Consider the following 12,369-nt stretch of genomic DNA (forward strand, 5'->3'; position numbering starts at 1 on the left):
AATTTCTAAAACCTCCCCTGGGTTCCTGCCCACGGACATCTGCCTCTGGCCACCACGCCTCTTGCTCATTAGTTTCTGCGAGGCCATGGCTCACCGCTCCTGCCGCTGGCCGAGCCGGGGTCCTCAGCCCGCGTCACAGCTGAGCCTTCGCGGGGCCCACGGGAGCCCCATTTCCCTGCCATCTGTATCTAGTATTGTCTTCTCCGGCTTGGAGCTACCATTGTTGCTGTTTGCTTGTTCGTTTCTGGCTCAAAACTCTGGCTGCTTTCCAGCTCAGCTGCAAGTCTCTGTTTCCTGTCTGATAAAGGCTTCTCACTGCGCTGCAGAGCAGAGGTCAGTGCGGAAAGGACAGGCCCTTGGAAAAGTCTTCCCTCCTGGCCCAGGGGCCCACAGCCCCACGCGCCTCAGGTTTGCATGGACAGCAGAGTGCTGGCGTGTGTCTCTGGGAAGTGCAGAGCTTTCTAACTGTATTCCTTACACCGTCACGTGTTACACGGTGGGACAGGAGGTGAGGTCCAGGCTGCTCAGAAGAAAGGGAAGGTCTCCAGGATTCTCGCCATCCCAGATGCTTCTGTCCGCAGTTGAAGCCACACTCTAGGGGTTGGTTATACATGTCCTGTCTTCGTATTTTGCGGCGGGGGCTTTAAGGACTAGCACAGTGGGAATGTTCTCGAGTCCAGAGTGCCTGTGTGGAGCAACAGGAGGAAGGGCAAACTGGCTTTAAGATGATCTGTTTTGGGTGGCAGTTGAAGCTGGGTACTGAGTTGCCCAGAATTCTCTAGTGACCACCAACAGGAGAGAGAGAGCCTAGAGGAGTTCCCTGAGGTTCAAGCAAAGCTCGCTTCAGCCACATGCCTTTAGCTTACTGCCATCTCCACCCAGATCACGCCTCTCCCAGCTACCCAGGGGGCTGCTTCATGGAAAAGCAATGACTCTGCTCTTCTGTAACCTACTCGGAACAGCATCCCTACACCGCCTCTCCAAAACAGCACCTCCCCACCCCATGCTCAACCAACTTACCCCACTATGCTTCTTCGCACCACATATTACATTACACATTTTTAAAAGATTTATCTATGGGGGCACCTGGGTGGCTCAGTGGGTTAAGCCTCTGCCTTCAGCTCAGGTCATGATCTCAGGGTCCTGGGATAGAGCCCTGTATGGGGCTCTCTGCTCAGCAGGGAGCCTGCTTTCCTCTCTCTCTTTCTGCCTGCCTCTCTGCCTACTTGTGCTCTGTCAAATAAATAAAATCCTAAAAAAAATTTATCTATGTATTTGGCGGGCGGGAGGTGGGGAAGAACAGAGCAAGAGAGAGAATCTCCAGGAGACTTCCCTCTCAGCGGGGAGCCAGATGCAGGGCTCGATCCCACGACCCTGAGATTATGACCTGAGCTGAAACCAAGAGTCAGATACTCAACCGACTGAGCCACCCAGGTGCCCCTACTTTAAACATCCTTAAATGCATTTATTGCCAATCTCCCCTTACTGGAATGTAAGCTCCACGGAAACTGAGTTTTTATTTTTCCTGTCCTTCCTCCATCCCATGTGCACACAGAGCCTAGAAAAGCATTTTGATGCTTGGCAGACACTTAAAATGTATTTGTTAGGTGAATTAATAGACTAAAATCCAACAGCTGATCTTCCTACTTTCACATTTCAATTGATTTGAATTATTCTTTCAGTATATGTGGTTTTTTATCTAATGTGTAATCAATAATTCCTCAAGCAGAAATCTAATAGATCTCCAGCCTTCGTGTTAACCAGTGAAATGAACACTGTTCCCTGCTCCCAAGTCGAGGCCTTTCTGTGCAGGACGTGCTATGATTTCTGCTATTTTTGTTCTTACTTCTAAGGCTCTAGAAATAACCAAGAGCTCGTTAGAATAAAAGCTTAGGAAATACTTAATATCACATATTTGGATGGCGATGTGAATTTTAACATGGTCTAGATACATTTTCCAGTCTCTACTGTACTATTTTACATTTCTTTACTGATTTTACACTGAAGTGTACTCATATTTCGAAAATTTCTCCCTATCTACATAAAATGTTCATATAGTATACTTATATATCAATGACTTTTCATATATAGAAAGATATAGATTTATGTATATGTATATAAAAGTACATATATTTTAAAATAAGAATATATTTGTATGACATTAATATAATATAAATATTTTATATAATGAATATACACACATATATATATTTGAATTCTTCAATTTTGATACTATTCTCTTTTTCCTTTCATCCTTCAAACTTCAAACTATTCAGTAAGCCACCAAATGCTTATGTCTTTCTCCTGCCTTAGAGTTATCCTAACTTGAAACTGGTTCAACATCAAAACCAACAGTGATCTCTATAACACCCTTCATGTCCCACATTTTCTTCTTATGCTTGTAAGTTATTACTCAAAAAACAAAACAAGAAGAAAAACAAACAAACTCTGTCTCTTCCACTGAGAGCCCTCAGACCTCCAGCAGCAGAACCCAGAAACACATCCCAATTAAATCTCCCCGGTTGATCATCTGGGGTGTCCCACACTCCCCACCCCGGCTGAGACTTTTTCTTATATTTCATGGGCACTGACTCGCCCTTCCTCCAAATCCTTTGTACTACAGAGAATATATGGGAACGAGTTGTTTCTCTCTTCTTTCTGACGAAGTGAAGTCCGGTTACTTAAATGTACTTTGCCATCACAAGAGAAAGCTAATGCTTTGGACACCCAGAAGGTGTCATGGAATGAGAAGGGACGTGTGTGCACGTGAATGCAGCCCACCGGCTTGGTGCAGGCAGCAGCAGCCTTACATGAGAGGAGTCCTTGGGTTTTGTTTGCTTCTTTGCTTGTTTTCAGGCTTGTTGTGGTTTTCTTCAGTTTGGCTTCTGGTGTTTCCGTGTGGTCATTTCCAGACAAGGGGAAAGGAATGCAAAAATACATAAACTCACATATTCACACATCGTTTCATTGTCTTTTTGAGGGGTCCTTTGGGGTTCCCCTTCCCCAGTTCCTCCTTGTACTGACCGAGAAGAAACAGCTACTTCAATCACTTCACAACAAGATGTGAGGGGCGCCTTAGTCACTATTTCTGTTGTCTCAAATTTCCGCAAATGTAGTGACTTCTGACAACACAAATTTATTCTTACGACTCTGTAGGCCAGGGACCAAAATGAACCTCCTTGGATTAAAGTCAAGGTGTTGACTTCCAGAGGAGCTGAGGGAGAATCCACGGCTTTGCACTCCTCCAGCCCTAAATGCTGCCCACCTTCCCTGCTGCTGGCGTCTTCCCCTGCAACGCCAACAATCTCATCACCTCTGTTTCCACTCCTACATCTGTTTCTCTGAGTCTCTGCCTCCCTCTTTCACTGATAAGGACTCTTAGGATAAAATTGGGCCACCCAGATAACCCACAGTAATCTCCCCATCTTAAGATCCTTAACTGAATCACATCTTTAAAATCCCTTCTTCTACCATGTAAAGTAAAATATTCACAGGTTGCAGGACTGAGGACACGGACATCTTTGGGGGCTGTTCTTCGGCCTCATGGAAGTGGCTTTGTGGTATGCACCCTCCCACCCTCCCCAGGAAGGACAGACATTTGTACTTCAGAAGAAAAGCCTACCACACGGATTTCTAAAAACTGGAACTCAAGGCACGCCATCATCTGGGTGTGAAAGAGGAACAGAGGAGAGGGTGGGATCCTCCCAGTGTGTTAAAAATGGTACAGAAATATCTCTCTCAATGACATTGTGTGCAGAGAACGGATTACAAGTTCTAGTTCCTACGGCTCCTCCGTAGTGATATGTAACATGAAATGTATTTAAATCCCCCTGCTCACTAAAAGTACATTGGGTCTGGAGAGAGCCAGTGCACTTGGAAAGGCCATAATAAGCTTCCCAAATCCTTATGAATTTATTTTTACCACTAAGTGCCCGTCTTTCATACAGGAATCCTCAAAACCCCATAGATAACGCTTGACTTCTCGACACAGGGTGGCCGCCATGTGCTGGGTGTCTGCGACCCGCAAGGCGCTAACACATTCTATTCATTCCGCCTCCGCTCCTCGGAGACGCTTAGTCCGCAAAAGGAAACCGAGTCTCAGGGAAGTCATGTGCCCGAGATCACGCACGGATGACTGGCTGACCTAGAATTCAGATATTGGTCTGTCCAATTCTAAAGGCTTCTTAGCTCCCCTTCCGCGAGGGAGCCACAGACTCTGCGTGGGTCCTTCCACATTCCCTAAGCCCATTTTGTCATCACTCCTCTCACTTCCTCTACTTCTCCTGTGCAGTGCTCTTTGGGTCAGATCCCGAACCAGGACAGTCCACTTCTGAGATTGGGGCAGGGCCTATGAATGAAATCCGATGAGCACAAAGACTCAGGGCACAGGGACACGAGGTGTGGGCGTGGCTGAGTCACGGAACTGAAGCTGATTCTGCCCCAGGATGATTTCGAGGAGCCCAGGCTCCCACAGACTTTGGACTTCACAGCTGCCAGCGAGTCCTGGGTATGTCCCATGACTGTTGCCTGGTGTCTTTGTCCAGCCTCTGGTCCTGGGTGGGCCACCTTCTCCCTGGACCCCTGACCCTTTACATGTGCATGAATAGTCCCTGTTATTGGTTCCTGGCCCCACACAACAGCTAACATCAGGCTTCCCCAGCTGGCTGCCCCCACATCCTCAAGCCCCCATGGCTTGTTTATCTTTCAAGGCCCCAGGCCCTTGTCTCCTAGGCCCTGGCTGCCCAGAGTGCTGGCTTCGAGCCAACAATGCATATTAAACAAGAAGAATGATAAAACATAAAGTTTGGAACAATGTATATTTTTCTTTAGTGTACGACAAGTCTATGATTTAAAAATGTAGGCAAAACTTTAATTTAAACCACTTTTCTCTCTGACATGAAAACAGGGATGATACAATTACAGGTATGTTGCATTGTTTGTTATATGGCCCAGCCTGGTTGGGGTAAGGGGTGGGGGGAGGGCTCCCAGAGATGAGAAAAGAATTAATGTATTGCACGTGCCCCATGACTCACACACTTTTCCTCGTTTCACACGCATCTGAAGTTGACTGCATCATAAAAACACAGTGGTCCAGTTGGGACTGTGACATGTTTATGCCTGCCTTTAAACATGTGACTTTAGTGTTTAAGACTTGGTACCTGTCTGGACAATGACCATGACCTGTTGTCTGAGTCAAAAAAAAAAACCATGGAAGGACCATTAAGGAAGGGAGTCCCTGTTCTGGTCAACTAAAAGCATTCGGATACCTGACAGAGAAGGGACCATGAGTCAAACTTGCAGAAGGAACATAAAGCAGGAAGAAAATCTGAGCAATCAGATGGGGGCATGCTTTCAGAAGTTGTGGCATCACCAAGGTTCCGTGAGCCAACGGGGTAAGGAAGGAAAAAGTAGACATCGGGGACTTTGATTCAGAAAGGGGAACACTGAACATCAAGAAGCTTTGGGAATGCATGAAATTATTTTGCTTACAGTCCTTTCTTTACAGATGCATGAGAAGGATACATGACTTAAATCCATACCTAAAGTCTGCAAGAGCTCTTTCACTAAATGTACAACGACAATATTAATGACAAAAAAAGCTCAGGGTTCTGTAAACCTCAAACTTCCCTCAAACTGTTCTAAAATAAAAAATAAAAATAAACTGTTCTAAAATAAAAAGTTTCCTTAAAAAAAAAAGCACTGATTAACAGTAAAATGAAGGAAACTTTCTGGTATATAAAACAATGTACTCACATAGGATTTTACTCATATATGGAATTTAAGAAACAAAACAGATGAACAAATGGGAGGGTAGAAAGAGAGGGAAACAAATCTCAAGAAACTCTTAAGGATCGAGAACAAACTGAGGGTTGATAGAAGGATGGGGGATGGCCATTAAGGAGGGCACTCATGAGGAGCAGCAGGTGTGGTATGCGAGTGATGAATCACTGAATTCTACTCCTAAAACCAGTTTTTCACTGCATGTTAACTAACTAGAATTTAAATTAAAAATTTGAAAAGAAAAAAAAACAAACAAAAAATAAAACTATTCCCTACATGGAAAGAATTTTTAAAAATTAAAAATAAAACAATGTGTACACAATTGATTACTTAGATTCAGTGAAATACAAAATTTTGTTTTTCACTTTGTGTCATTTTGTCACTAGAGTTGACAGACAATAACTTCCTAAAACAAGAGAGTGATTTTTTTATTATGTTATGTTAGTCACCAAACAGTACTTCATCAGTTTTGATGTAGTGTTCTGTGATTCATTGCTTGCATGTAACACCTGGTGCTCCATGTGATCCTTGCCCTCCTTAATACCCTTCCCCAGGTTCACCTGTCCCCCTATCCTCTCCCCTCTTAAACCCTCAGTTTGTTTCCCAGATCCATAGTCTCTCATGACTCATCTCCTCCTCTGACCGCCCCCTTCATTTTTCCCTTCCTTTTCCTAATGTCCACCATGCTATTCCTTATGTTCCACAAATAAGTGAAACCATATGATAATTGTCTTTCTCTGTTTGACTTATTTCACTTAAATGTCTATGCTGCCCAGAGCAATCTATACTTTCAACACCATCCTGATCAAAACACCAATGGCATTTTTTTCAAAGAGCTGGAACAAACAATCCTAAAATTTGTATAGAACCAGAAAAGACCCTGAATTAATCTTTGACAAATCAGGAAAAATATCCAGTGGAAAAACGACAATCTCTTCAGTAAATGGTGCTGGGGAAATTGGACAGCTATGTGTAGAAGAATGAAATTTGACCACTCTCTCACATCACACACAAAGATAAACTCAAAATGAATGAAAGACCTCAATGTGAGACAGGAATCCATCAAAATCCTAGAGGAGAACATAGGCAGTAACCTCTTCAACATCAGTCACAGCAATTTCTTTCAAGACATGTCTCCAAAGGCAAGGAAAACAAAAGTGAAAATGAACTTTTGGGACTTCAAGATCAAAAGCTTCTGCACAGCAAAGGAAACAGTCAACAAAACAAAGAGGCAACCCACAGACTAGGAGAAAATACTCACAAATGACACTACAGACAAAGGGCTGATATCCAAGATCTATAAAGAATTTCTCAAACTCAACACTGAAACAAAAATAATCCAGTCAAAAAATGGGCAGAACACATGAACAGACACTTCTCCAAAGAAGACATAAAAATGGTAACAGACACATGAGAAAATGTTCATCATCATTAGCCATCAGGGAGATTCAAATCAAAATCACGTTGAGATACCACCTTACACCAGTTAGAATGGCCAAAATCAACAATACAAGAAACAACGTGTGTTGGAGAGGTAGTGATTTTTAAACTTTAATTTATGCTGATGTTTCCAGAAGGGGAAAAAAGCTGACTCCTTGCCTACTTTTGCACCAAATAGAAAATCAAACTATCTTAATAGAAGAAAGGCTATTTGAAGTTAATAAAGTGTGATGTGGTTTCATCAGTAGATGAGTCTTTGTGTTTCATGTGTCTCCACACTAACAAGTCCCATGTTTGTGTTGCCCATAAATAAGGCAAATCAGATGGGAGTGGAATTTTGAGAATTTACCCACATTCATGAAAGGAGACATATCTCAATATGACTCATTTGCTTTTTAATATAATTCAGGTGCAAATGAAGGCTATCTTTGATAATTACCAATTTCCTACATATAAAATTTGTTCCACCTAGCTTTCTTTTTTTAAAAAAGATTTTATTTATTTATTCGAAAAGACAGAGATCACAAGTAGGCAGAGAGGCAGGCAGAGAGAGATGGGGGGCAACAGGCTGAGCAGAGAGCCTGATGCAGGGCTCAGTCCCAGGACCCTGAGATCATGACCTGAGCTGAAGGCAGAGGCTTAACCCACTGAGCCCCCCAGCTACCCCTGTTCCACCTAACTTTCAATTCATGATGTTATACAACCATTTCCTATAAACACACTCATTTCCATCTGGATGGGAGTCGGTTTGTGATTTATAATGTTTCTAATTCTGTAATATTAATATAGTACTGCATCAAATTCCAAAGAAAGAGTGTGACTTTTGTCATGAAACAGTCAGAAAAAGTTCTGCACGTTTGAAATTTTTCCTCAAGTATCTCTCTTGAGTTGTAACCAGAAAATCTGTTGTTAAATGCCATATGCTTCACTGTTGCTCAGCGGTTGGCGTATGTAATTGGTGTTTATTAGGCACGACTGCTGATCAGAATAGAGTCTGAGAAGCTGACAAGTGGTGGAGTGTGTTTCTATTTATCTTTGAGTCTACATTGTAATGACTTTTATCCTTAAAAAACTCTTTTCTTGCCTTGTCGATTCTTGCCATTCTAACTGGTGTAAGATGTATCTCAGTGGGGTTTTGATTTGAATTTCCCTGATGGGGAGTTGTGGAGAAAGGGGAACCCTCTTACACTGTTGGTGGGAATGCAAGTTGGTGCAGTCACTCTGGAAAACAGTGCGGAGGTTCCTCAAAAAATTAAAAATAGAGCTACCCTGTGACCCAGCAATTGCACTACTGGGTATTTAGCCCAAAGATACAGATGTAGTGAAGAGAAGGGCCATATGCACGCCAGTGTTCATAGCAGCAATGGCCACAATAGCCAAACTGTGGAAGGAGCTAAGACGCCCTTCAACAGCCAAATGGATAAAGAAGATGTGGTCCATATACACAATGGAATATTACTCAGTCATCAGAAAGGATGAATACTCAACTTTTGCATCAACATGGATGGGACTGGAGAAGATTACGCTGAGTGAAATGCATCAAGCAGAGAAAGTCAATCATCATATGGTTTCACATACTCGTGGAAAATAAGGAATAGCATAGAGGACATTAGGAGAAGGAAGGGAAAAATGAAAGGGGAGAAATCAAAGTGTGAGACAAAGCATGAGAGACTATGGACTCTGGGAAACAAACGGAGAGTTTCAGTGGGGTGAGGGGTGGGACAGTGGGTGAGCCTGGTGGTGGGTGTTAAGGAGGGCATGGATTGCATGGAGCACTGGGTGTGGTGCATAAACCATGAATCATGGAACACTCCATCAAAAAGTAATGATGTACTGTATGGTGACTTACATTACACAATTTTTAAAAAATTAATTAATTAATTAATTAAAAAATAAAAACTGCTTTCCAAGTTCATCTATCTAGCAAATATTTATTGGGTATTCACCATAAGCCATGCACTCTTATGTTAAGCTCAATTAACAAGGGCCACAAAATAAGTCAATATTTGTATCGGGTGAAATGTATAAGACCTTCCACAGAACTGTTAATTCAGAAATCATTAAGATAAGCAATGACATCCGATTAAAGAAAAAGATTTGTTGCCCATAAGAGTGTGATCTAAGAATCAAAGCCCCACCTAATTTAAAACATTTATACAATATTTTCCTTCCTTGCCTACAATGTCCACCTTTACCCACATTTGTTGTATAAAGGCAAGGTTTCTGAAAGAGCAGTCATGGAAAACTATGTTCCACAAAACCTAAAGAATTCATCACAAGAGTTACACCACAAGAAATACTAAAGGGAATTCTTCCAGCTGGAGAAAACATTTTCTACTTGAAGCAGGAATAAGCAGGAGCTAAGAGTGGAGAGAGAGAGAGAGTGTGTGTGTGTGTGTGTGTGTGCGTGCGTGTGTGTAAAACACATATATGTGAAGAGGAGCAAATATATATGTATATGTAAAAGAGAAAATGCTTACCATTGACTTTAAAAAATAACAATCATAATAATATGTAACACCTAGAAGTAAAACATAGCACAGCAATACTAACAAGGGCAGAGGATGATAAATGAATGTAAAAAGTCTTCGAATGTTTTACTGTTTACAACTAGTAAAAATAATACAAGCCAGGCAACTCCAGGTATATGTTGACTCTCTAGATAACTACAGACTGAATTAAAATGTGTATATCTATGTATACATATATAGAAATAGATATATATAAAAATCCTAACTAAAAAGCTTATAGAAAAGTGAAATTATAAAAAAGTAACCAGAAAAAAATAGGTAGCCACTAAAAAATAATACCAATTAAAATTATTAATAGGATTGAGAGGGAGACAAACCATAAAAGACTCGATCTCAAAAAGCAGACTGAGGGTTGCTGCAGGGAAGGGGCTCGCAAGAGGGTGATGGGGATATGGACATTGGGGAGGGTATGTGCTATGATGAGTGCTGTGAAATGTGTAAACCTGGCAATTCACAGACCTGTACCCCTGGGGATAAAAATACATTATATATTTATTAAAAATTTTTTTAATTTTTCAATAATAAAAATATATTAATAGAGAGATATGACATAGATATCATTAAAAAGCTAACAGAGGAGAAAACGGAATAATTGAAATAATTCAAAAGATAGGTAGGAGAAATAAGTCAATTGGAGAAAAACAACTATCATATGATCTCCCTGATATGAGGAAGTGGAGATGCAACCTGGGAGGTTTGAGGGGGTAGGAAAAGAATAAATGAAACAAGATGGGATCCAGAGGGAGACAAACCGTAAGAGACTCTTAATGTCATAAAACAAACTGACGGTTGTTGGGGGGATGGTTGGGTAATGGACCTTGGGGAAGGTATGTGCTATGGTGAGTGCTGTGAAGTGTGTAAACCTGGCGATTCACAGACCTGTATCCCTGGGGCTAAATATACATTATATGTTTATAAAAAAATTTTTTTAAAGAGAGCTAGGAAGGAGAAATCATGCAACAAAAACCAGAATATGGAAATAATGTAGCAAAATGGTGAACATAAATCCAACTATACCAACGTTTAAGTAAGTGGCCTAATCAAAAGGAAATTGAGCAAAAATATTTCCAGACAGAAAGAAAAAAAACAGACTCAAGTCTATGCTGCTGACACATAGCACACACAGACTAACCTAAAAAAGGACAAAATAACGGCCATTAAAACAACATGGCGGGGTGGGGGGGGCGGATGTTGCTCTATTACTATAACACAAGGCGGGCTTCAGGTGAGTAATTACTACCAGAGACAAAGAGGAGTATTTCATAATTAGAAAGGCCAGTTCATGAGGACAATATAAACATCCTAAATGTGTCTGCACGTAATAATCTAGCTTCACAAAAAGGAAGAAACAGGGGCACCTGTGTGGCTCAGTAGTTAGGCGTCTGCCTTCAGCTCAGGTCCTGATCCCAGGGTCTTGGGATGGAGCCCTGCATAGGGCTCTCTGCTCAGCAGGGAGCCTGCTTCTCCCTCTCCCACTCCCCCTGCTTGTGTTCCCTCTCTTGCTGTGTCTCTCTCTGTCATATGAATAAATAAAATTCAGGTGAATTTAAAAAAAAAGATAAAGGAAGAAACACACATCCAGAAACCTAGGTGGGGATTTCACACACCGCTGGCATAAGCAGGCACAGCGTGGGGGCAGGACACTGTGGCAAATACGGTGGGAAACACCACACCAACCAGAGGCAGGATAAACATCCGTTTCCACCAAGAACGGAAACTTCACCAAAATAGGCCACATGCTGAAGAGCAGACCAAGTCCCAACAAATTTCGGAAGACTGGAGTCACACTGTGCTCTGAAAAACAGGGGAATGACACTAGAAATCAACACCAGAAAGAGCCCTAGAAAACCCCTGCTGCTGAGAAATGAAGCAACATGCCTCCACGCGACCCATCTATCAGAGAAGATGTTGCTGTAAAACATATAAAATGTCTTGGACCGGATGGTAATAAAATTACGATATGCACTTGTGGATGTTGCTTAGAGGGGAAACCATAGCTTCAAATGCGTAGTTAACTAAGCAAGAAGCCAGAGAAAAAATAGCAAATTCAACAAGAGAAGGTGGAAGCAATTTAATTATAAATGTAAGAGCAGAACTTAATAGAAGACAAATGTGCACTAGGGAAAACCAACAAAATTTGGTACTTTGAAAAACTAATAAAAAGTGACTCTTTTTTAAAAGGGCTAGTACACCAAAAAGGTGGCATTGGCAGGGGATGGAACAAGAACCCGGGTCCAGAGGATCAGCAGATACAGATGAGGACACATGGGGAAAGCAGCTCAACAAGGTCCTGTCCAGCATTTGAGCGGTTCTCCCGGCCTTTCCCTCAGAGCCACAAGGTGGCGCCAAACCTCCAGACTTTCCTTCAGCCGCTACTCCCGCCGGGTCCAGGGTTCTTCCGGCCTCCATACTCCGATACTCCGGAAGCGGGAAACTTGGGCGTCCACTTTCACCATCAAAATACAGAGCTTCCATCCTTAAGTACCTTACTTCTGGATTAAAATTCAGATCTAATTGGTGGAGTCTGTACCCTAGCTGCAACTCCTGTTATCGTCAGAGTTATTGTTATCCCTATTAAATAGTAGTTACACACCTTAACAGTTAATAATTCATCATA

Source organism: Neovison vison, chromosome 2, assembly GCF_020171115.1.
Source record: "Neovison vison isolate M4711 chromosome 2, ASM_NN_V1, whole genome shotgun sequence".
Taxonomy (NCBI): Eukaryota; Metazoa; Chordata; class Mammalia; order Carnivora; family Mustelidae; genus Neogale; species Neogale vison.